The sequence below is a fragment of the Aphelocoma coerulescens genome, chromosome 14 (assembly GCF_041296385.1).
Source record: "Aphelocoma coerulescens isolate FSJ_1873_10779 chromosome 14, UR_Acoe_1.0, whole genome shotgun sequence".
Classification (NCBI taxonomy): domain Eukaryota; kingdom Metazoa; phylum Chordata; class Aves; order Passeriformes; family Corvidae; genus Aphelocoma; species Aphelocoma coerulescens.
In genome coordinates, this window is record NC_091028.1 from 5183715 (window position 1) to 5206493 (window position 22779).

The 22779-nt window shown below is 40.3% G+C and overlaps 1 long non-coding RNA gene across 2 annotated transcripts in view; it reads left to right on the forward strand.

Annotated features, from left to right (window-relative positions):
- Nucleotides 1-19586, forward strand: part of LOC138118550 (uncharacterized) — a 219774-nt gene extending 200188 nt beyond the window's left edge. Inside the window, exons 3-4 of one of the 2 annotated variants that reach the window (XR_011155206.1) lie at nt 286-515; nt 18410-19586. This is a non-coding gene — a long non-coding RNA (uncharacterized lncRNA). Of the gene's footprint in view, nt 1-285; nt 1154-18409 lie in introns of those variants that run through there. The other variant, XR_011155205.1, reaches the window with a different exon arrangement.
- Nucleotides 19587-22779: the final 3193 nt, after the last annotated feature.

Genomic DNA, 22779 nt, shown 5'->3' on the forward strand with positions numbered 1-22779 from the left:
AGTGCAATTTCTCACCACCTGCTGAGATTCTCCCTTCCCAAACCCTGAGGAGATCTGCCAGGTAGCTCCCCCCAGTTAATGCACTGGGCATGATGCTCTGTGGCCAGTTTGGGTCACCTGTACCAGCTGTGCTTCCTCCTAGTTTTGGGGGTTTTTTTTGGCAAACCTCCTCACTGGTAGAGCCTGAAACAAAGGAAACAAAGTCCCTTAGGTGGGATAAACATCACTTAGTCAAACCCCAAAACATCAGTTGTGTTGTCAACACTATTCTCTTTCCAAATCCAGAACACAGCACTGCAACAGCTACTGAGAAGAAATTAGCTCTACCTGAGCTGGAACCAGGACCCCTGATGAAAGGATTATGGCCATGCATGTGTGTGTTTGCCACAGCTCAGCACTTTTCCCCTCTAATTCTTATGCAGAGGAGTGAATTTGGGGTGTATGGCAGCACTTGGGACCTGCCATGTCCACTCAGAGATGACTAAGCAGATCCACAGCAGCCAGCAGCTCCATGGGTAAGCTGAAACTGAGAAACAGAACAAACCTGAATTTCAAAGGCTTTGTCAAAATAAGTGTTTCTAAGAGGGGCGAGTTCATTTTGTGAACTAACATCTGGTTAAAAGGTAGAAACAAAGAATGGACATAAATGCTAGATTTTCATGGTGGAAGGAGGTTATTAAAGAGGTCTCGCAGGGCTCTGTGCTAAACTTTGTGCTGTGTATTTAGAGAGTTTCTCTGAGAAAATTTGCTTGGTGGAAATTCATGTAGGACAGTTTAATCCATAGCAGACATGGAAAAGTTACAGGAGGATCACTTAATATTGAGTTATTGGGCAATTAATTCAAAGTATTGTTTATAGAAAGGAAAGTAATTCTAACTTTTTTAATGTCATTATGGGCTCCAAATTAAATATTGCCACTCACAAAAGACATCTTAAAGTCATTGTAAATTGTTCTCTTAAGACATTAGGTTAGTGCTGATTTGCTGCCAAAACACTAAGTAGGACATTAGGAATTGCTAGGAAATCAAAAGAGAATACAACAGAAAATACGCCCATGAAAAAAGATTAAATAAGCAAGGACAGCTCTACAGCTCTGAGAATTTGTTTGGGGGGGGAAAATTCTACACTGTGATGCATTAATGCTCTGATTTAAGAGTTTTATACACTTCCTGTAATCAGACAGACATCTTGAAATTTTCCCATAAATGAAAAATAAGTTCAAATGCATCAATGTGGGATGACAAGACAAGAAACAGAGAAACCCTGTCTCAGTTCAGCCATTAGCTGACACTCAGTCTGTGTGAACAGACTTCTTTTTAGTTTCTGAAGTGAACTTAGCCCTCTGACATCCATTTGCAGTCTCCAGACTGTGAAAATAGATCTGTTATCCTCCGAGAGCTAGATTTACACAAATTCTTGTTTTCTAATATGAGCATCCTTTGGCATTTCTCACTGGTTTAAATTGTCATTGCTTTTCTGTCTCTCTTACTAAGTGTTGCAGAAATTTAAAATTTGATATCACAGGCTTGTGAATACCATGCCACGTTCCTCCTAGGTACCTAAATGCCCTTATATTTTTAAATGTGGGGATAAAATGTTGGGTTCTATGAGGACTATTACATTAATATTTACAAAATAAGTGAGTTCAGAAAGTTCTGTTTTGCCACTGGTAGGAGTTAAATAATGAGAAAAGATCCAGATTTTTAAAGTATAGAGTCTTTGACCCACTTACTTCCATGGCAAGCAATCACCTCTAGAAATACTTCTAACCTTCCTTTAAAGTTGCAGGAAAAAAGGGTAAGTGGTTTAAAGCATTTGATGTATAAAGTAAAACATTCATTGTAGCAAGGTCCCTTATTCCCTTTCCCTTTTAGCAGCAGACTTTATTTTAAAAAAACACATACTTTTTTACTCATTTTCTTCAGTTGCATCAGTGATGGTGTTATCTGCTCTTTTATGGGGAAAAAGAAAAAAATAACTCATAGTGGCTCACGTCTGCTGCTCCTGATAGAACTGGGTGTTGTTTCCTTGAAGAGAAGATGAGAAAAGTGCTCAGAGAAGCAGGAGAGGAGCAGGACAGACTGAGGGCAGGTTCTGCTGCTGGTCTGTGTGCTTGCTGTTCCCACTCATCCTGGCACAATCTGGAAAGAGGGAGCTGCTCTGTTTGCCAGCAGGAATTCCTTCTGGCACTGCTGGGGCCTCCCCTGGGTTTTTCCAGCACAAGCAGGGTGCTGATGCTGTCAGCTTTGCCTGCATGTATGCAAGACCCTTGCTCTTCACATCATATTACTGTGCTGGCAAACGCAGTTAAACTGCAAAATGTCACCATTACCCAGCTCTGTTTCTTGAGGGGTGGTTTTATGCTCTGTCTTCATTTGGAAAATGCTTTGCTGGCAGATATATATTCCTCTCCATAAAGCATTCCCAGCAATCTGAAAAATAACAATTTGATCCATGGTGCTGTGTCTAGCTGACAGTGCAAAAAGGAGATTCTGCCACGTGTTCATGCACTACGCATGAAATGCAATTACTCAGCCCTGAATGTGATCAGGGCATTAGGCTCCTCGTGTGAAATATTCTCTTGTATCCCTAGTGATCCCCAGGGTCTTGTTTGATAACTTAGAAAGCAAGAGGAAGGAAGAAGAGTGTCTTTAAAAGAGGTTTGTCACAAAGGGTTAAACAAAAAGCTGATTTGCCAAGCTGCAAATGGGTGAAGGGATTTACAGTAATATTTAAAGGCAGCAAAGAAAATTTAGGGAAATGTGAAATCATGTAAAACCAGAACAACCCTAGAGGAATAATAATATTCAGAAAGTCACAGTGAGCACAAAACACTGGTTTGGGTTTTTTCCCCTTTCAAAGCCAAGAAAACTGTCAGGGAACTGGGTAACCCAAAGGCTCATTTCTACTGCATAATCGTTCAGATAACAGTTTCAGATAAGAAAAAATCCCACTCATAATCCCCTCATGAGAGCTCACTCTTCAACAGCCCCACCAACAGAACATAAAGGATGTCTGGTGTCCTCACTCCTGGATCTGTGGAGTCTGATTTCAGCTTAATGGAATGAGCACAAAGCAGGGACAGAGCCCTGCCCTTCATGCAGGATCTGTTCTGTTTCATCTTGTCCTGCTGGCATCCTGGACTCCTCACTAAGACCCGGTCAGCAACTGCCCCTTTGCCCATGGAATGGTCATTATAGCACATGGATCAGCCCTTCTCTCCCAGCACATCTGGAATTTAAAAGGCAGATAAATTAAAAAAGCAAACTCTTTGGCCAGCATCATAACACAGTTTGCTCCTTTAATAAATATTGAGTTCATTGAAATGTATTATTTTCAGCAATTCTGGAATACAATCAGAGAGGAGTCTTTTTCTGTGCCAGGTAGATTAAAATGTCAGCCAAATGGGATGGTTAGTAATAACACCAGAAAATGTGCATGGGTGAAGCAAATCATGGCAAACCCAACCAAATTCTGCTATATAAACTACTTTTTGGATCCTAGATCCTTGAAAAAAATTTAATTCTAGCAATATTATAAACAATTTCAGGTGTTAGAAGAAATATGTCAGTATAGTTATTGTTAGTTTTAATATGTTAACCAATAGTTTCTTCAGATCTAGGTCAATAAATGAACTGTAATAAAACTATGGTGTGCATGCCAGTTGGAACATTAGGGGTAGTGACTGCAAATCCTTGAAAACAGTGCCTGCCCAACTAAAATATTATCAGTACCTCAACATTAGCACTATGACAGACTGAAATGTTATCCATCCTATTCTGATAACAAAAAGTTATCAGATTAATACACATTTTAACCTCATATTCAGCAACATATTGGATTTATGTTGTTTGGGCTGACTCCTGTGAATATTCAGGCAAGTAAATTTAATGGTAGTAATGCTGCTGAAACAGTAAATTTTTAGTGACTATTAGAGAATGCTCATCAGAAAGTTAATGTGAAACTTGGAAGCCTGAGTGGTCACAGTGGAAACTGGCTGCCAAGAACTCTCCTCACCCAGAGGAGAATCAGAAACAAAAGGATAGCAGATACTCATAATGTACACTGTTGGTGCTCAATTAATAGACTAAAAATTGGAGAGAGTTTGGCAGATAAAGCAGGGGTGAATAAATTACAGAATTGTAACCTGCCAACAGACAAAGATGCAGAATTTGTTAAATAGCTTCCCTCTCCAAAACATTCACACAGCACATTCAATAACACCATCCTGCACAGGGACAGCTCCTATCCCAGAGAGCCTTCTCGCTGTGCTGCAGCAACCACAGCTAATCCAGCCCCAGAGCTGAACTTCAGTTTAAGCCAGGTTAGCTCCAAAGGCCCAGACTGGACCCCAAATCTCCCATCTGCAAAATGAGGTTTTGTAGGTCACAGTGCTCTTGATCAGGTTCTCAGAGGACAGTTGTCAGCCAGCACCACAAGTGGCTCCCACGGTTATTCGTGTTGGCAGCCTCAGCGAAAGGACTGATGAATATGCAGACACAAGGCCTCCTTTAATTGTCCTTCCTGAGGTACATTGGAAATGAGGTGGCAGAACGAGAGTTCTCACTGCTGCTCTCCTTTGTTTGATTTATGTTGTAATGGAAATCATCATCTCTGCACCTTCTAATCCATAAAACTCTGACTCCCCTGGCCATGGTGAGGTCTGAGCACTTGCACGTGTGCTGCTCCCCTGTGCCAGAACATGGGCTGAGGGGCTTGGGGCTCCTGCACAGAACCAGCACACTTGGCATGGACAGACCTGCTCCATCTGAGAGCAGGAAATAGCACTAAGCCAGGATTATGGAAAGTTTGATACAGTTTTCTGTTTCATTACAAAGGCATTGTTTTGAAATCCATTAATGTATTTAAGATCTATGAAGGCAAATGTATAAATAATTTTGAGGATGTGGGCCGTAGTGTTTTTGTCTCTCCAGTTCCCAGCTGCAGCAGTGCAATGGCATGGCCTTACCTCACACTCGTGCTGCCAGGCACCTGCTCTCCAAGGGGTACATGGATATCCAGGGATTATCTGTCAGGATGTGTAGTAGCAGATCCGTGGAGGAAGCACATAAACAGAAAAAGTTAATTGTGTCTTTTGTTGTCAGAATGACACGTCAGGTTTCTGTATCTGTGGGTATTTATTTATGCAAAGAAATTCAAGGAAAGTACCCATCTGTTTGGAGAGTCTAAGATGAGTGTCAGGCATCCATGGTCATTCCAGCAGACATTTAAATAGAAAACACCAGTGGACGTTTTTGAACGTTTTGAAATATGGAAAAAGCCCAGAGCAGCCCTCAATAACTTTGTGGACAGGACCTTGACTTCACATCCCCTGCAGAAGACAGTGACCAGCACACTGTTGATGCTGACTGCAAAGTAGTGCCCTGGGCAAGTGGAGCCTGAAAACAAAGAGCTGCTTTATTATTGTAGAGTGTCAAAATTACTGTGCAGTCTGGGATGACAACCAAAAATGCTATAATGGGTTTTCACTCTGTTTCCAGGGGTCACTAATCATACCCTCTCTTTTTTTTTTAATGCAATTTGTAAATGGCTCTATCCACTACTGCTGACATGCCACTTGTCCCTGCAGCACTAATGCTGCCATGCTGATAGCTCAAATTTTCTGGAAGTGGCCTTAACTCTCAGTGATTGACAGGAATTGCTGAGTTCCAGGAATACCAGTTCAGCCTGGAAAGATGTAGGAGGAAAGAAACAGAAGCCATAGGCAACTTATGAGAGAAGGTAAAACAAAACAACAAAAACAAAACCAAAATTGGAATTAAGGAAAGGGTGCTCTGCTGCTCAAATTTCACATTAGAACTGAAATCTGGCTGCAGGGATTTTGTATCCTTCATTCAGAGTTACCAGATAGATGAAAGCCATGGAATCTCTCAAGCAATATGAGGCACTCACCTGTAGTATATTGAGATATATCTTACGTTGTGCCTCTCAAAGTAAAAATGTTTTCTGGAAATAAAAATACCTAAAAAGAAATTGAAATCTTGGTATTTGTATTCTGAGACTCACTAGATTAGCAGCATTTCATACCCACTGGACACTGAGTCTTTAAAATGCTAATGATCACAGGAGATATAAAGGAAGACAGGATCAGACCTAAATGATTTTAGACTCTAAACCTGGTTTAATTTGTGTCAATAGGAAAACTTATACACACTTCAATGCACACTCAACTAAATTGAGCTTCTCACGTGGTATTAGATTTGTAGTCACAAGATGTTCAGTTCTCTTTCATCTGTCAGAATTTGTGAGTATCTACAGTCAGAAATATCACATATGCCAAGTCTTCAGTGTTCATATGGGGCAAGGTAATTTTAATTTATTAAGATTAGTACAGGTCTGGCTCCAATGACGTTTGTGAAGCTGACCTATTTAATAAAGGTGCATGTGCATTTATATAAGCAGGTTTGTGACTCTCCAAAATCAAGAGGAGAGTTCAAGAAAATAAGGAAACCGAAATGTTGCACTTTGTGAGCAGGGAGGTTTGTACACACGGGATGTGGCACATGTCAGAGCTCATCTCTGACAAACTCCACTTGTAGGTGAGGCTGTTTGAGCTCCTTGTGCATCACAGGATTTACTACCTTTATCAACCCCCACACAGGTTGTATGCTGGTTTGCAGCCCTGTGGGTTAGGGCTGAACAGAATGGCTGGCAGGGCAGCTTTGAGCTAATTGTCACTCTGGGTTTGTCTCACAAACATAGTCCTACTTCCCCCCTTCTCTGCTATATTTAATTGTTTCTTACTCAGAGGAACACTTCTATCTAACTTAGGCACTAAACATTTCAATATGCTGAAGGTTAACCACTGAAAAAGTGAAGTTTCTTTTTTAATGAAAAAGGAAACCCATATCTGCTCCTCAGGAGGGCTTCTCTCCAACAGCTAGCATGTATTAGCAATTATCCTTCAGAGGAAAAGCTGTCTAATTACTCGATTACCTCAAGTGCAGAGCACTCACCTGGGAAGCCACCAGATCAAGGTTCAGGTCCCATCACTGACTTTAATATTAATTTATGACTTGGCATGTGTGTCTGATAATCAAATAATGATCTGTTTTAGGGAGCTAAGGTGGATGTAGATTGGATTTTGGAGACTCCTCTCCATCTGAAATAGCACTTCACAGTTTTCCAAACTGTTGTCTTAGGGTATGAGGTAGCAAAAGACGTTATTCAAGCACTCTAATAAAGGTGAGTATAACTTAATTTCAGAAAACATAAGCAAGAAAAAACACGGAGTTTCTTCAGATATTTGCATAAAATTTAGACAAGTGGTCTGGAAGTTTGGGGTAATTTTTCTTCTAACCAATCTCCATCTTATTAAAACCAGTCCTGTTTTCCTGCTCCATTTACAAGGAAAGTTATTACATGAAAGTGTTATGCTGGCATTTGTTATTAGTTTACTTGGGAGTTCTGATTTACCTGAAGAAATAGAGTTTACAGATTTTTCAAAGCTAATTTAACTTGTGTGTGGACAACCTTGCTATTTAATTTTTTTTTTCCCCCCCAAAAGATTCATTAGCCTTTGGAGTCTTTCTTCCTTGTGGTTCTGCCTCATGGCTCCAAAGCACCTGTGGAGGTGTCAGGCAAATTTCTTTCTCCAGACAGAAATGGGTCTGTTCTCCCCCAGTGAGTCCCAGGCAGTGCTCTCGCTTCTGCTGCTCTTGTTGTGTTCATCTGTTAACTTCACAGTCCTGGAACCAAGCTGGCATCCAGGTTTCTGGGGTGCACTGTGTGAGGAAACAGGGGAGGAAACAATCCATTTGCTCAGAAATATTCTTAGAAACATTTCTATATTTAGCTATGAGAAATATTTTGATGAGTGTGCAGAGTAAGGCTTTTAGGTTGTAACTCCTTTGGTAGTAGGACTTTGGGGCAATTCTGGGTGCTAGGTTGTTTGTAAGGGACAAGTCTCCTGGCCACTAACAAAATACAAATATAAAATCAATAATCAATACAGAATAAGTCTTGCTCCAGTGGGGCTGTCCTTTCCTGTACTGAGTTAGATTCCACCTGGATATCTTCTACAACTTATAATGAAATAAGTGAAGGTGAAAAAATGGGACTGCACTGGTGATATCTATAGCTTGATATTTTTAAAGCAGCTCAGGCAGTTAGGTACCATCATCTTTAAATGAAAGGCATATGTTCAACAAAATGTTTGACAACTGACATTTGAAAGGCAAAATTCCTGTCTATGATATTTAAACCACAGCAGTATCCAAAGCATTTCCTTCCTTTTTATAGTTACAATGTTTAATTATTAAAAAAGGAATTTCAATAAGTTTATTAAAACATAAGAAGGTCAGGTATTAAAAGAGAATTACATCTTGCAGAATGGTAAGAAGTTATTTTGTTATTTATACAGTCATTAATATTACTGAACAGAGCTGCTCCACAAAGAATAATTTGATAGTCCAAGCAAATTCTTCCTTTTGCTACTGACTGCTTTAGGCAAAGCAGTCCTGCTGAAGTGAAGGCTTGGAATGGCCACTTTGGCTGTGACTGGGGGGAATGCAGTGGCTGAAACTGCAGGTGACCAACAAACAAACACAAGAGCTCTGACTGTGGGAGGAATTGGCTTCTGCCTTCCCTGTGAGCTGGAGGACTCCAGCAAAAGGAGCCACAGCAAAAGCCACGTGTCCTACTGAGCAACCGATCTGATGTTACTGCCAGAGACCACAGCCTGAATGTGCACCTAATTGGGAGGCATCAGTAGCAATTCTGTAATCTGGTAGTACACAAAAAAATTGAGACTGAAAAAAATTCCTGTAACTGATAGAAGAATGTGCTGAGATGGCACATAGTGAGCTGACTAATTGTATGGAGAGAAAGATTGTGAATCACCATCTTTAGATTTAGGTTACCAAGCAGTTAGAGCTCTCTCTTCGGCTGAAATTGTACTTCTTGAAAAATTCAGACGAGGCCAAACAGGCTCTGGACTGCGCTTACTAATGTAATGATCTGCTTATAGGAGGGATACTGAAGCACAGCACATAATGCTCCTATTATTAATCTGACTTTGTTCATCTGGATGTCTCAATACATGTTTACAGGTAACAGCAGCTTGCAGGGAGGAAATGCAAAACTTTCACAAACCATCTTAAACCACATGGTAGTGCCAAATCATATGCAAGTGAAAAACAGGCAAACAGACCCCAAACTCAGAAATTCAAATTAAACATTCAGTAAATCTTTATCTAAATAATATCTATTCCTGAGTGGTTACACAGATTGATCTAGTCAAAGCAGAGCTGTAGTATTTGATGTCCATTGCACCCAAGCCTGTAGTGACTATTAACCAATTTTTGCCATAGATTACATAAGAAAAATACATAAAACTTACGGTAGGAGGCACAGTGAGTCATTGGTTACTTTCAGGAAGAATGATATTATTTCCTCATAATTATGACAAAATTAATTTTAGATTAATGTTTTCTGTAAATAAATTATATTTAAAATTAATATTGTTCACCCAGAAGCAGTTTCTGCTTTGCTGGCACTCCTGTGGAGGACTGTCAGCCAGCTGTGACAGATCTCCTCGTATGCCTCAACCACAGAGGACTGATTGTAAAACACAGACAAACAATTTGTAAAAAGAATATGCATCTTGACCATCCTGAGCTCTTATCTTCATTCAGTCAGCTTCAAAGGCTCCCACCAGCTACAAGAGAAAGCTTAAATCAGAAAAAGCACAAAGGTGAGGCACAGAGATTTTTGGATACCTTTAGCCTCCTCCACAAAGAAAACATGCCTTTTCTTCAGTCAGAATGAATTACGAATTATATTCCAGGAGAAAAGCTAATTATTTTCTTCCTTCAAATTTATCTTGTTCCCCTCAAAGTTTAGCAGTGGTTTCTGTGAGGAGCTGAAGGGTGTTTTATTCTCATCTTCTGTCTTGTTCCAGCTCAATCAGGTGCTCACAACACACCGTTTGCCTCCCCAGCTAATCCTATCCTGGGTCAGCTCTTCTACTTTGTCAAAGCTGCTGATCTGTAAAGTCACTCCTCTGTTGTGCCTTGAAGGATCTTCTGGGTCACCTTCTTCTTTTATTTCACAATGTGTTTGACAAGACAAGTTTGTTTAAGGGGCCTTTTCCAGTACTAACCACATGACTAAGGTTAAATCCAGCTACTCAGTGCTGTCTTTTGTGCCTTGGGAAGGAGTTGCACTTGTGTTACCTCAAAGATTTTTTGTCTTTTGTACCAGGAATGGCAGAAAATACTGAATCCTTTTGATAAGTCTTTGATCTTTTATGATCCATATGTAAGGATCATGACTGCATTCTTGCAATGCAAGCTTCCACTACCACCAGTGTTACACTTCCACAGTGGGATGGCAGTGCTTTTCCTGGCCATGTAAGCCACTGCAGCATAAATTCAGTTAACTCCCTTGTAAAATGTTCCCTAAATTTTGCAGTTTTCAGAGTTTTTCCTTTCAGAATGATAGAACCAATCAGGGTCAAGCTGATTTTCATGATCTTTGTTTTTCACTTGTAAGACTCATTTGTTTGGTGGCTCTGGCTGGACTGTTGGTTCACTGCTGTGCCTTGGTTATTGATGAGAAATCTTCTTTTGCAAACACACATGACAAAAGTGTGTCTCCAAGTGTGTCACAAAAAATGTCTCCATTATTGTTAGTGCTCTGAAAAATATAGTTTTGAGACTGCTGATAAACAGCATTGTAAATTTATGGAAATTTCTAGTGCCACTTGAGCCTCTTTAGCTTTATGGTGAGAAGCTTAGGTGCAAATTACAGAAGTAGACTTACCAAAGACTCACCTGGAAGGCAACATAAAATATTTAGCCACTGCCATGTTCATTATTGACACTGGGCTGTGCCATAAATCAAATCCCTTCTGATGGGAGAGAATTTTCTAAAAGTCCTTGCAAGGAGTTTCAAAGATAAACCGAGACTTTTCCTTGATTTTCAATGCTGCCGGATAGTTGTTTATTAAGTCTTATCAGAGGAACTGAGCCACCAGCGTGACCCAGGTACAGCATAGAGCACAGAAAGCAGGAGTGAAGTCTAATTATCAAGAATTACATGGCCTTTCAAAGATAATTTAACCAATAGTTACTAAAAATGTGTATTATTTTCACTTTCCTTCCAATTATTCAGTAACACTGGCAGGAACTGCGGAATTTTCTATCCAGTCATTCCAAACTACTTTTACTGCAGAACATGGAGTAGTAGAAGAAGGAGAAGAAGGTTTAGAGAACAACAACAATCCTCCATTTTGATATTTTTTACTCTTATCTATTTACTACAAAGAGAAGCCCAAAACCTCTAAATTTTTCACCCTGTGACAATCTTACATAGTAGTCTATCACCTAATTCCCACCACTGTATTTTCTAGTTCCTGTCTGATCGTTGGTAATTTTTTCCAAGGTTGGAGGTTAAAACAGTGTTGTTCAGGGGGCTAAGAACCCTTAAAAACAGGCAGGGAAATATTCTCGGCACTCTGGGTTCCTACAATTATCTTTCCACACTTAGGTGGATGTGCTGGAAACTCATACCATGTCGCAGTTCTGTTTCTGTGTCGGCAGTTATTGGCTGATTACATATACAGTCTCTTAAATGCTCCCCTGTGTTAATCCTGTCCTCCTAATTACTAATTAATTGAACTTTAAATGGCTCGTAGGTTGGTTTAGGTTTGGCAAAGTTCCGAAAAGATTTCCTGTAAAGTTCATTTTTAACTAAAAAAAAAAATTCAGTTGTTGACAAGCTCAGTTAAGCAGAGCTTCTCAGCAGAATACAGGATCTTCCTGTGACTGGCAGGACCCAGAAATGTCATGACTAGATTTTTTTTCCCCTCCCTTGTTTCAGGTTTCCAGTTCTCACATAGAGACCACCATGAAGATAAAGAGAATGTTATTAAATTTAAATGATTTCCTTCTTGTCTAAGATGCTGCCTTGACAGCAGCAGAAAATGGTTTTGTCTCTTTATGCCTGTAGGTACAGCATCCACTCTGAGCAAACGTGGGGGATCAGCGTCCGAGCCGGGCAGATCCTTCCCCTTCCACTTTTGTGTGCTGGGGAGTGCAGCTGCAAGGTGCTGGTGCTCATCCAATACCTCAAGAGACAAACACAGGACCATTACGTGACAAACGTGGGATGGATTTGAAGAGGATATCCAGAATTAACACACTTGTGGGGACTCTGAGCAGCCTGCCAGGCCCAACATTCGTTCTCTAATCTGATATTTGCTGCTCCCCTTTCTTAGCAAAGCCCCACAAGCAAGTGCCAATGGATCAGCAGAGGCTACACATTCAAACCCTCTCAAATCATTTTAAATAGCCTTGCTGGAATTTCGTGTTGACAGCAAGCCAGGTGGAATTTTCCATTTTCTTTCTATCTTTCCAAATAGGAACAGTCCTACTTTCTTTTGACTCTGGTTTTATATAACTAACAAAAGCGACAGATAGCCTTGAATTTGGAAGATTATATTGGCCTGTTCTGAGCTGGAATGTTCTGTTATCATTGACGTATGTGTTTAAGTGAGCACTGAAGTGTGAATGGCCATCTGTCCGGGAAGTACGAGACATCCTGATTACTAAAATGAAACCACAAAAAAGCTTCGTGCTTAGCAGCAGCACTAAAACATAGAGGGAGAGAGAGCCTTTCTCACACTGTGGGTATTTATAGTAGGCTGGTGATTATAACTCAGCATTTGCCTGGACTCCCTGCCCCATATTTTTCTAAATATGTTCACTCTCAATTTCTTTTTTTGCAAACATTGAGCTTTCTGTATTTGCATATTTTGTACAAGCAATCAAAAAGAAGGACTAGGTATTTTCCCTGTCGAAAGTAGCTGTTTTCTGAGGGAATGTTGTGCATTTTCTCATGAAGAGTTGTTCTCTTAACAAGACTTTTAGCTAGAACATGCTCTGATTACATTTGAATGAAGATTTCAACCTACATTCCCATATGATTGCTCTGCAGCAAGGCTGAAGGCTGTTCCTGGGTGCAGCTTTTCCTCTGGAAACCTGAAAAATTTCCTAAGGAAAGGATTTTAGAAAAAAACAAATATAGAGAGATTTTGATCTCTAAGGTTGCTGTATCTGATTCGTCTCCGTTTTTGACTATGAGTGACAAAGGTTCCAGCAATAGCCACAGGAATTGGCTCAGGGTTTCAGTGTTTCAATCAAAAGCTCCTTACAGATGATTTTTTTTTTAATTACACTTTCTGGTGTGAAAACTGTTAGCTTATGAAACAATAATTTTTTAGGACAGTCTCCCATGACATTTAATCTGATAAATTCATGACCATGTCGGCTGCTCTGGTTGGTTTTTGTGGTGCTGAAAAAGTCACCTGTCACTCCCTGCTCCAACATGAGGTGCCTTTTTAGAGTCCTCACATTATTGATGTGAATCAAGGCAATTTTTCTCCATTTCTGCATTTGCATTTTTCATTGTTTCTCGTAATTACTTTTCCACTATGAATACAGTTATGAAGATACATAAAGAATCAGTTTTTAAGCAAAGCTGTTGATTTCCAAAGACTTCACACACAGTTTTTGTTTTAAATTTAAGTCACGAAATATAAACGTATAAAGCAACAGATAGAGATACATCATGTTTGTAGGTAATGCTCCACAATTTCACTTTTGTTAGAGCATGCTTCCTCATAGCAGGGCTCTCTAAGTTACCAAGTCTCTGTGGAAATCTGAAGAGATAATTAGACAGCAGAATATAACTGCAATCTACTTTATTTTTTTTACTTTACAGTTTAAAAAGCACATAAGACAGAAAAATATGTAGGAAGCCAATTAAAATAAGAGCATTTTTTTCCTTCTTTTTGTTTGGTAGATGGTTCAGAGAACACAGCAGCTTTGTACTCTTACTTATTTATTTATTTTGAGTGTAATCTGAGGAAATGAACCGTGAAACACAATTAATGAAATAGCTGTGCTGAATCACATAAACTGGTGTCTGCACAGCTGCCACTCATGTCACAAATGCATCTCTCCCCTAATGTCCACCCGGAGAGCCATTAGCCAGCCGCTTCTGTGGAGGGCCTCCTGTGCTCCCATTTCGGGTATAATGGAGCAGGGAGCTGCCTGAGTGGCCCTAGGACGCTTTTCCCAGCAAATAAAAGGTACAGGAGAAATGGCTGGTACAGGAGCAGCGTGCTGGGGTGGGGAGGGCGCGTGGGCAGGGTGCAGCGGCTGGAACAGAACAGAGCTTGGGTAGAAAATATCCAGAGCAGTGTCAGCAGCTCAGCCTGAGGTGTAAAATGACGGCGTGCTGTTTCTTGATATCCAACAACACTCCTGACACTAAAGCTTTTTGCTTCTGTGCCTATCCTTAGCTTACTTTTGTTTCATTTAATGGGTGTGTATTCCACGCCAGCGACAGAGCATCAGGGGGGAAGAGCCAGATGTGCTGCAAGGGCTGGTCTGAGGAGGCTGGCCCAGGTCATCTTTGCCGAAGTGGCACGAAGCCAAAAGCCTCCAGAGCTGCAGGATCCAAAATCTCTTAGCTTGCTGAGGAATTAAGGAGCAGGAGAGGTCAAAGGACACCTCTTCTCTCGGCATTTGCCAAGCTGAATGCTCAGAGCTGTGTTACTGTGTCACCGCTGGTAGCGGTTTTGTCAAGCTGAATCTAGTATTGCTCAGGAGGATATTAATAAATTATCTGGTAATGAAAAATGTGAGGGGAACCACACTCTTACATCAAGGCCTGATGATTACTTTGATAGATGCAGTGGCAAGATTTTCCTGACAAGGCAGAAATGAAAAACATGACACATGGACCTTTAAGGGTGACCTCAGAGGAAAACCCATGTTGCTGAATGATACAAAAATAGAACAGGAAAACAGAGGCTCGGAGGGGCTCAATGTCAACAGCCAGACAGATGGGCTACACTCATCCACTGATCACTGAGGGTAGTGCAGAGAGACAGGAGCCCTACACTGGGCAGGACAATAAACCTGGCACAGGCAGCTTTGAAGAAGCATCAAGTGTTAAGAATTTAAAGAGAATAGGGAAAGTTCAGGGGAAATAAAAAAGCAAGCATTAATAAACAGTGAGCTAATTGGGAAATAAACCCAGAGAGCATCATGAATTAAACTACCCACTTCTTCTGCAGGTACTTTAGAAACGATCCTAAAAATAACAAAAGCAATTGAAGGTGTCCCTGCATCAGTTTAAGATTTGCTAAGGTGGGTAAGAGATTAGACCACTTTCGGAAGCACAAATTGCTAAAAATAAGGATTATCAGAGCACAGGTGTTAGCTATAAAACTGCAGAAAAGTCAGATGGGATTGGGGTGTGACACTTGACAGATCTGTGAGTTTTATCTCGTGTTTAATTCTGCTAGAGTTCCTGTGAAAATGTGCACGAACCATTTGAATTTTTTTCTTCCTTATACTCCAGGTTTACTGATGCTTTTTTAACTGATATTCAGAATGTTCCAGTGTAAACTGGAAAGAGCACTAACACTTCAAAAATATGTAACAGAACTTACTATGACGGTAAACTGATGAAAAATAGCAGCAAAGTGGGGCAAACTTTCCCGTGCTAGTTCTTCTAAATGTTTGTACTTAAGATCCATTTCCATGTGTGTCTGTTTACAAACATCTATATAGTCTAAAAAGAGAGAATCTGGATTTCCACCTGTTCTAACCCCTGTGTATTTTGCAGATCTATCTGTAACTTTCATTAAAAAAAAAAGATAGTTTGTAAGCTCTGGTTTTGGAGAAATGCTCACCTTCCCAGAGAAGTGACCCTGCAAGACCACAAACAGACAAATCAATTGAAGATGGGCAGTGAAAGGTGAAGGTCCTGATGTGATCTTTAAGTGCATGTGTGGATTAGAAGACATTTATAAACTGGTTTTGAAAGGTAAAGGCTTGCTGAGCATGTGTGTGCCTGCACGAGTGTGTGTGTTTGAGGGGAGGTGTTAGGGGTTTCTTTTCATTTTGTACTGCTGTAACTACAGAGCAATCGTTTGCCAGATGTCAGGGAGGTCTAGCATCTGATTTTGAAGTGGAACATAATAGATGATCTACCAGGGAGTTCAGCAAACATCACATATAGCTTTAAACTGTCATTACAGAAAAAAATCCAGGAAGGTGACATTTGGTGACATACTGGGTGACATTTGAAATGACAGCGCTTGCTTTAAGATGTAGCATTCCCTCCTGCTGTGAATCAAGGGAGTCTGCACTGTGGCTATGACTTGTTTTATTGATGACCCTAATTTCTGCCAAATGTAGCCAAAGAGCCTGCACAGAGCCCTGTCTGTAGCATCCGGCGAGAATTGGTGCAGTAGGAGAGGGCAACCGTAGAGTATTTGCTATGCACAGCATGCTCGGAATGACTTGGCTCTGAAAAGGAGTTACAGCCTCTCCTCTGCTCCTTCTAAAGAGTTCCATGAGGGGAGAATGAAGAGCAGCAAAAAATAAAAAACGTTCCCCACTGGAGGAATGTGTGTGCTGTACTCCATGGAACTGGTGAGCAATAAAAAGAGCTGTTCGGCGCTTGGTTTTCACCAATGTCCTGCTGCTCCCAGGAGTCGTCAGTAAGTGCTCACCTTCTAGCATGTGGAAATGAGCTGAATCCTCACTTCTGAAGGCTCTCGGGGCTGGGGGAAAACCAGGCTAATTAGCAGCAACCTGGGTTTTTGTTGACCGCTTCCTTTCTTTTTTTGTATTGCTTTGGTTTTGATTGCTCCTCACTTCTGCCCGTCAGGGTTGGGACTCCTTCAGTGCTGTGATCACTGGAATGGGGCCACCTTTGGGTGTGCTTGGACAGCAATCTATTGAAAACCATTGTAAATGTGAAAGTCTTGTCGAGTTTGGAGTCTGTTTTGGTGTTCCCTGTTGTACTGTTAGAACTACAAGGAAAACCAGCTGGTTCCAGGCACCCTTTTAGACCTATTTACTAATTTTGTCTGAAGTTTACTTTCCTGAGCTTTCTGTGGAAGTTTAAAGAAAAGTCTAATGTAGAACTTGCAGAAAATTGTCAACAACTGGGATGTATTATTCCCATTATATATTGTATCATTACTCAAGCCAGTACAGGAAACAATTTTATGAATCAGAATTAGACTTCTGGGAAGATATTCTGCGTCATTTGTTATCAATATTATTTTAGATGCCATTAACTGGCAATAAAATTTGGATGCAAGTAATTTTAATTGTTGAATGTTATATTAGCACATAATGCTCTAATCATAAATATATTTTTTTTTCTGGTGTTAAAATGAAACTGCTGTACTTTAGCAATTTTGTTATATTCAAGAAGTGTTTGATTTGAAGTCTCTGAGGTAGAAGAAGGGACATGAAGAAGTGGTTAGAGGTAGCAACTGCACTCCTGTGAACAGAAAATTACATGCCTGAACTTTGTTTTAGAATTCCTATTAGTAGAAAACATCCTGTAGGATTTTAACCTAGGTAGGTGAAACAAGTGTTATTTTTCTTTCTTTCTTTTTGTAACTGCTCTAGAGTCTATTTAATGACTGAACACAATCCTGAAGCTTCTGCTCACTATTATGAATGGGTTAAAGATATATCTACACAGCACAACAGCTGTAGGGCTGAGAAATGGCACAAAAGCCTCATATTGGTTCTCTCCACAGGGAATGAATTTTAACTTCATGAGTTCAGCTCTCCAAGAACTGGTCTCCATGAGGAATACAAGAAACACCTTAACAGATTAGCCAGTATTCTATCTAATTTAGTATCGCATTTCTCAAGGCTTAGAGAAGAAAAAATAATTCTGGTTTATGAAGAAAGTGAAGAAAGAGTAGATATTGGTTGTGGGGGAAGGGAAGAGCAGCGTGACTGCTGATCCCGGAGGTTGGGGAATTTGGATGGAAAGGAGCAAGCCTATGTCCCTAACACTGCTCTTCAGATAGCAATGGTTAGCTTGGATAGGGTCTCCCTCACCTTCCCTCCTTTACTTCCCCGATTCCACATCAGAAGATTTTTATGAGGGAAAATGCAAACAAAGCTTATATAAGAACTTTTGAATTTTCAACAAATTTCTTCTTCACAAGAAAACTTCTGGTAGTCACAATTAACACTTCTAATAGCTTGTTTTTTGTGGTTTTTTTTTTCCTTTTTTGCTAGAAATGAATTTGTGTAGTGTCTTTCACAGTTTTCTCTGGTGTTTCCATTTTTCCCATGGAGACCATAGAGGCCCTTGCTGGTGTTAACATGAAGAAAATGTTCTTAGGATTTCTGTAGCTTTTGGCCTTAATAACATCTTATGTTGAAGAATCACAGAGGTTGTAACAGCTAAGAGATCACTACTGAATGCAGACAGTGATAGTCATGGCTGAAAGCTGATTTTCTTTAGTCCATAGGTAACTGCAGGACTTTCCTATCAAACGTTGGTTGGTTTTGCTCCTCCTGAAAGGTGGTCTTTCTTTTTTCTTTGCAGGTTGTGGCTTGTAACTGTTGTAGCTGCAATGAAATAATAAGAGTAGACACTGTACTTTTTGCATCTCTCTGGAGATCCATCATGGCCAGTCTGAGAAAGGAACCAGTAAAGCCAATTCTCTTGAGAACCTGGGCTCGTTATCACACATGACTGCTGTGTTTGCTGTGCTTGTTTTGCAGTTGTTCTGATATTTCAGCTGATGAGTTAGGAGTGAGGCCTAATTTGTAACTGAGTGATACATCACCAGCTTTCTCTTCTTTTCTTTTTTCTTATTAAAATGTTTATCAGGTGTCCTCAATTGCAGAGGCATTAACCAACTCACTGTTTTATCCGGATGTAATACTGATGATTTTAATTTTTTAATTGTGATCAGGAGAACGTGATAGAGGGGAGTTTTATTAAACTTGCAGATGTTAAGAGCTTGGAGGAACCTGAATACTGGATGGCAGGAGATTGAGGATGATTGGATATATGGTTTTGTTATGGATATGTAGCACTATTCTGGATAATGGCTCTAATAAACAGAGACAAGAGAAAATTAGGGCTTACTCAGGAATAATCAGATGTCTAAACCTGGGATGAAAAACAGCTGTCTAGGTAGAAATTCAGTGGGAAAGGATCTTGGGCTGGTGCTTCAGAGAGGTTTTTCTTGGTGGCAGCAACATCAGGAGTTTCAACCCTCAAGCTGACCTCCTGCTACCTTGCAGCCATGGATCTGCTTCAGAACCACCCTGTTGTTTTTGTCAATTCGTTTTCAGCTGGATCAGCAGCTCAGCTGACAGATGTTGAGTCGCTGGAGTCATCAGAAGGGCCACAGCAGGGATATGCAGCCAGTTGCTGGGATCACACCTTTTGACGAAAAATGTCACCCTGGGCGAGTTTAAAATAATGGTGAAGCTGCAGGTTTTCTCCATGCTGGTGGCAGATGGGATAAGAAATTCTAATTATGGAAATGAAAACTTAGCTCAGCTGTAAGGAAAAGCTTTTCCTTGACCATGGAATGTCGGAGCAGGTGGCTGGGGATGCTGCAAGAGACCCTATCTGTGGGTCTTTAAAAGGCTCAGATAGATACACGTGTTGGGAAACACCATGAAGGATTTTTCTGTCTTCAAGCAGGGAAACAGATTTAACTGATCTTTGGGGGTCACTGCCAGCCCTCTGACTCATATTCCTTAATTATTTGTAGTGCAAAATGAGTAAAATTAAAGGGTTTTCTTAAGGTAAGAGGACTGACTTTTGCATAATCATTCTTTTATTGTTCATTTCTTCAGTGTAGGCCACTGGATTAGCCTTCTTGCGTTTGATCAGTGTGGGGGAAAGGGAGGGAGGGAGGAAGAGCATTAATCATATCAAATTTCTCTCTCAGCATTTTGACAATAAGATGGCATTTAGGAAGAACTTGGGTCATACAATAGATGTCTATCTGTCATTAACCACTTTCCAAGCAGTTTTATTAATCACAGAACTTTCTACAAAAAAGTGTCAGTGTGACCCCACCTGCAGCATTAATCCAACAAAGATATTCTTGATGGTTATCTTTATCTTGGTTTGTCCCACTAGAAGATGCCAGTTTTGAATGAACATGACTGTCTATTTCAATAGAAATTGCAGGACTGCTTTTGAGGTTTTTATTTTTATTTTTTCCCCCTTTTAAATGACTGTTTTGCTGTTCTGTACAGGATTATGTTTAACTGTTCATTTTAATGTCTGGGATGACTGGTGAATGCTCATGGAGAAAAGAATGGAGAAATTTCCAGTCACAGACTCTCTAGAACATTTGCTACACACCTAATCTCTATTCTCATTTAATTATCACAACAGTTTATCATAAAAGTTATTAATTGAAAATGTTAATCCTTACTGAGAAGACTTCTCAATCTTTGAAGCTGAGAGGTTTCATTTTGAGACTGTGCTAGAGTTTTCCTGTCCTCTCTGCTCTGCATCGTCATTTTTTTAAAGCTCAGAAGTGACACTAAAATTGCCTCTCCTTTTTTTGTGTTTTCATTTGAATAAAGAGCCAAGGGAGCTGCAGGGTGGGAGTAAGAGCTCTTGCAGTGTGCATGCCACTGTGTTTTCCTTCTTCATGTTTACCACAGATAGACCTTCCTCAGCTTCTGAAATTAGCGCTTCAGCCCAACACACCTTCCTGATAGGCCCACAGCACCGAGACCTTCAGTGCTTGCTAGGACAAGTCCTGCTCCCAGCAGGAATAATTTGCTTGGATAACTGTTTGGATTCCATGGAGACTGGTGCCTGGCTGGAATACAGAGGCAAAATGATGCTGCAAAAAGCCCTGCAGGACTGTTTATTCCCTTTTCAGACAAAATTGATAATTACTGCTCCTGGTGCTATAGCACATCACTCCTTTTAATTTGTCCAATAAACCATGCATTGCCTTTAATTTCTTTTCCCATTCTTTTTGCTAATGAATGAACAAATATATTTGCTTTAGGTCACACTGGTGTTATTTCATGATGTCTTGTCTGTGCACCACCTAAAACCAGCTGAACTGATGATATTCAGCACAGATCAGGCTCAGATATTTAAAGCAGTTTCTGATAGAATTTGGGGGGTGGACAAACTCCGTCAGGAGGAGATTATTGGTATGAAAATCCAGAGAGGCGGCAGTGTCCTGCATAATAGTCACAGCAGCTCCTTGCAAAGGCAATAGGATGTAGCTGATGGCAAATAGATCCCTCAATCTATGAATTTTAAAATGCAATATGAAGCATAAAACAATATATATCCAGGAAAACTCCAATTTATCTGCACTTTGTTGTCTTAACTCATGAAAACACAGCAGTATTACATCATATAAAGAGGAAAGTATGGTTTAGAATTTTCTTCCCTGAAATCTCAGAGCAAGAGGCAAATGTTCTTTAATGACAGTAGTCCATGTAAATTCATTAATAAATAAGGAAACATATCTATATGCTTATTACAGTTTTATGAGTGTCAGATTCCGGTAAAACTGGGTGCTTTGATGATATGCTGAATTAAGTTAGACTTAAGCACGTAGAACTGTTTTTACTGAAGTGGATCTTTCAAGAATATTGGTAGAAAGTGACTGTAAAGATTTTTCAAGAACGGGACAGAATTAAAGCTTGCAAAGGTTTGGGGAATGGGTATCTTGTTGGCTGACAAGGGAGATACTGTGATGGAGAATTGGTCTTATTTTCTGTTGAAGAAATTTCACCTTTCATGCAAACCAGAACATTAGGTAACTCAGTAACTGAGTGTTTGCAGCATTTACCTAGAACACAGGAAACTGTTCCAATAAATGCTGTACATGGAGCCTGCATATTCCAGACTAGAACTTAGCAGGCTCTCCTGAAAAAAGAAAAAACATTCAAAGGGAACTGCTTTCTTCTTTTTCCTAGAGACTGGGGGAAAAGCTAAACATCCTTTTTTTGGTGTGCAATAATCAAGTAGGAGTTTTCTTTCCTGAAAAAGGCTATTAAATAGAAAAGCAGTGATAAATGATGACTAACCAGGCTATTCTAATACTCTCTCTACAGCAACAGGCATACATTATATGGAAGCAAGTAAGAAAATGAGTGTCTGTGCTTATGGGAGCAGATTCTCACCCTGGGAAGCTCAGAAGTGAATGTGTGCCTGGTGTGCCCCTAACAAAAAGAGCATTTCCAGTAGCTTTTTGTACTAGTCAAAAAAATGTTGTCTTTTTTGCGTGTCTGAGAGAGAGAAACAAGTGAGTCCCAGTGTGGTGGGGACCCAGGGTCCTCAGGAAAGGAGGAGCGAAGCAGCACTGAAGGGCTGGGACTGCTGCACCCATGGTGGCAGCCAGGGCAAGGGAGGAGGATTTGTTTGTTTAGTCACAGGCTACAAATTTACCTCTGCCACTTTGGTTTAAAGAAAATAAACTGTGCTTCTGCCCACAACTACATAATTACATTGTACTCTAATATCTCTCGACTTCAAAATGACAGCTAAAGCAGATTAAAGCTGTTTACAGCCTATGGGAAGTAGTATGGTGCTGCTGGCAATATTTCTTTCTCGCTCAGTAACCAAAGTCTGGTCATAAATCTATATTCTTCTTCAAGGAGGAAGGCTGTGATTAAAGGATTCCTCCTACAGCTGTGGCTTGGTGATAAGAGCTTTATGTTCAGACCCTCCTAAGCGACAAAAAGAAAAAAAATCATTTTTCATTAAGTTAGCTACTCTAATTTGGATGGGAGGGGGAGAAGCAGACAAGTAGTTTGGTCAATGACTTACTGTAGATTTGGTGGAGAGCACTGTATACAGGATTTCTAAGCAGTAGCTGGGATTTGAGAGATAGACTACAGTTCTTGTACCACCTCATCTGTGCCCCTGCACAGCGATAGCTTTCTCTGCAAGATGGATATTGTGAA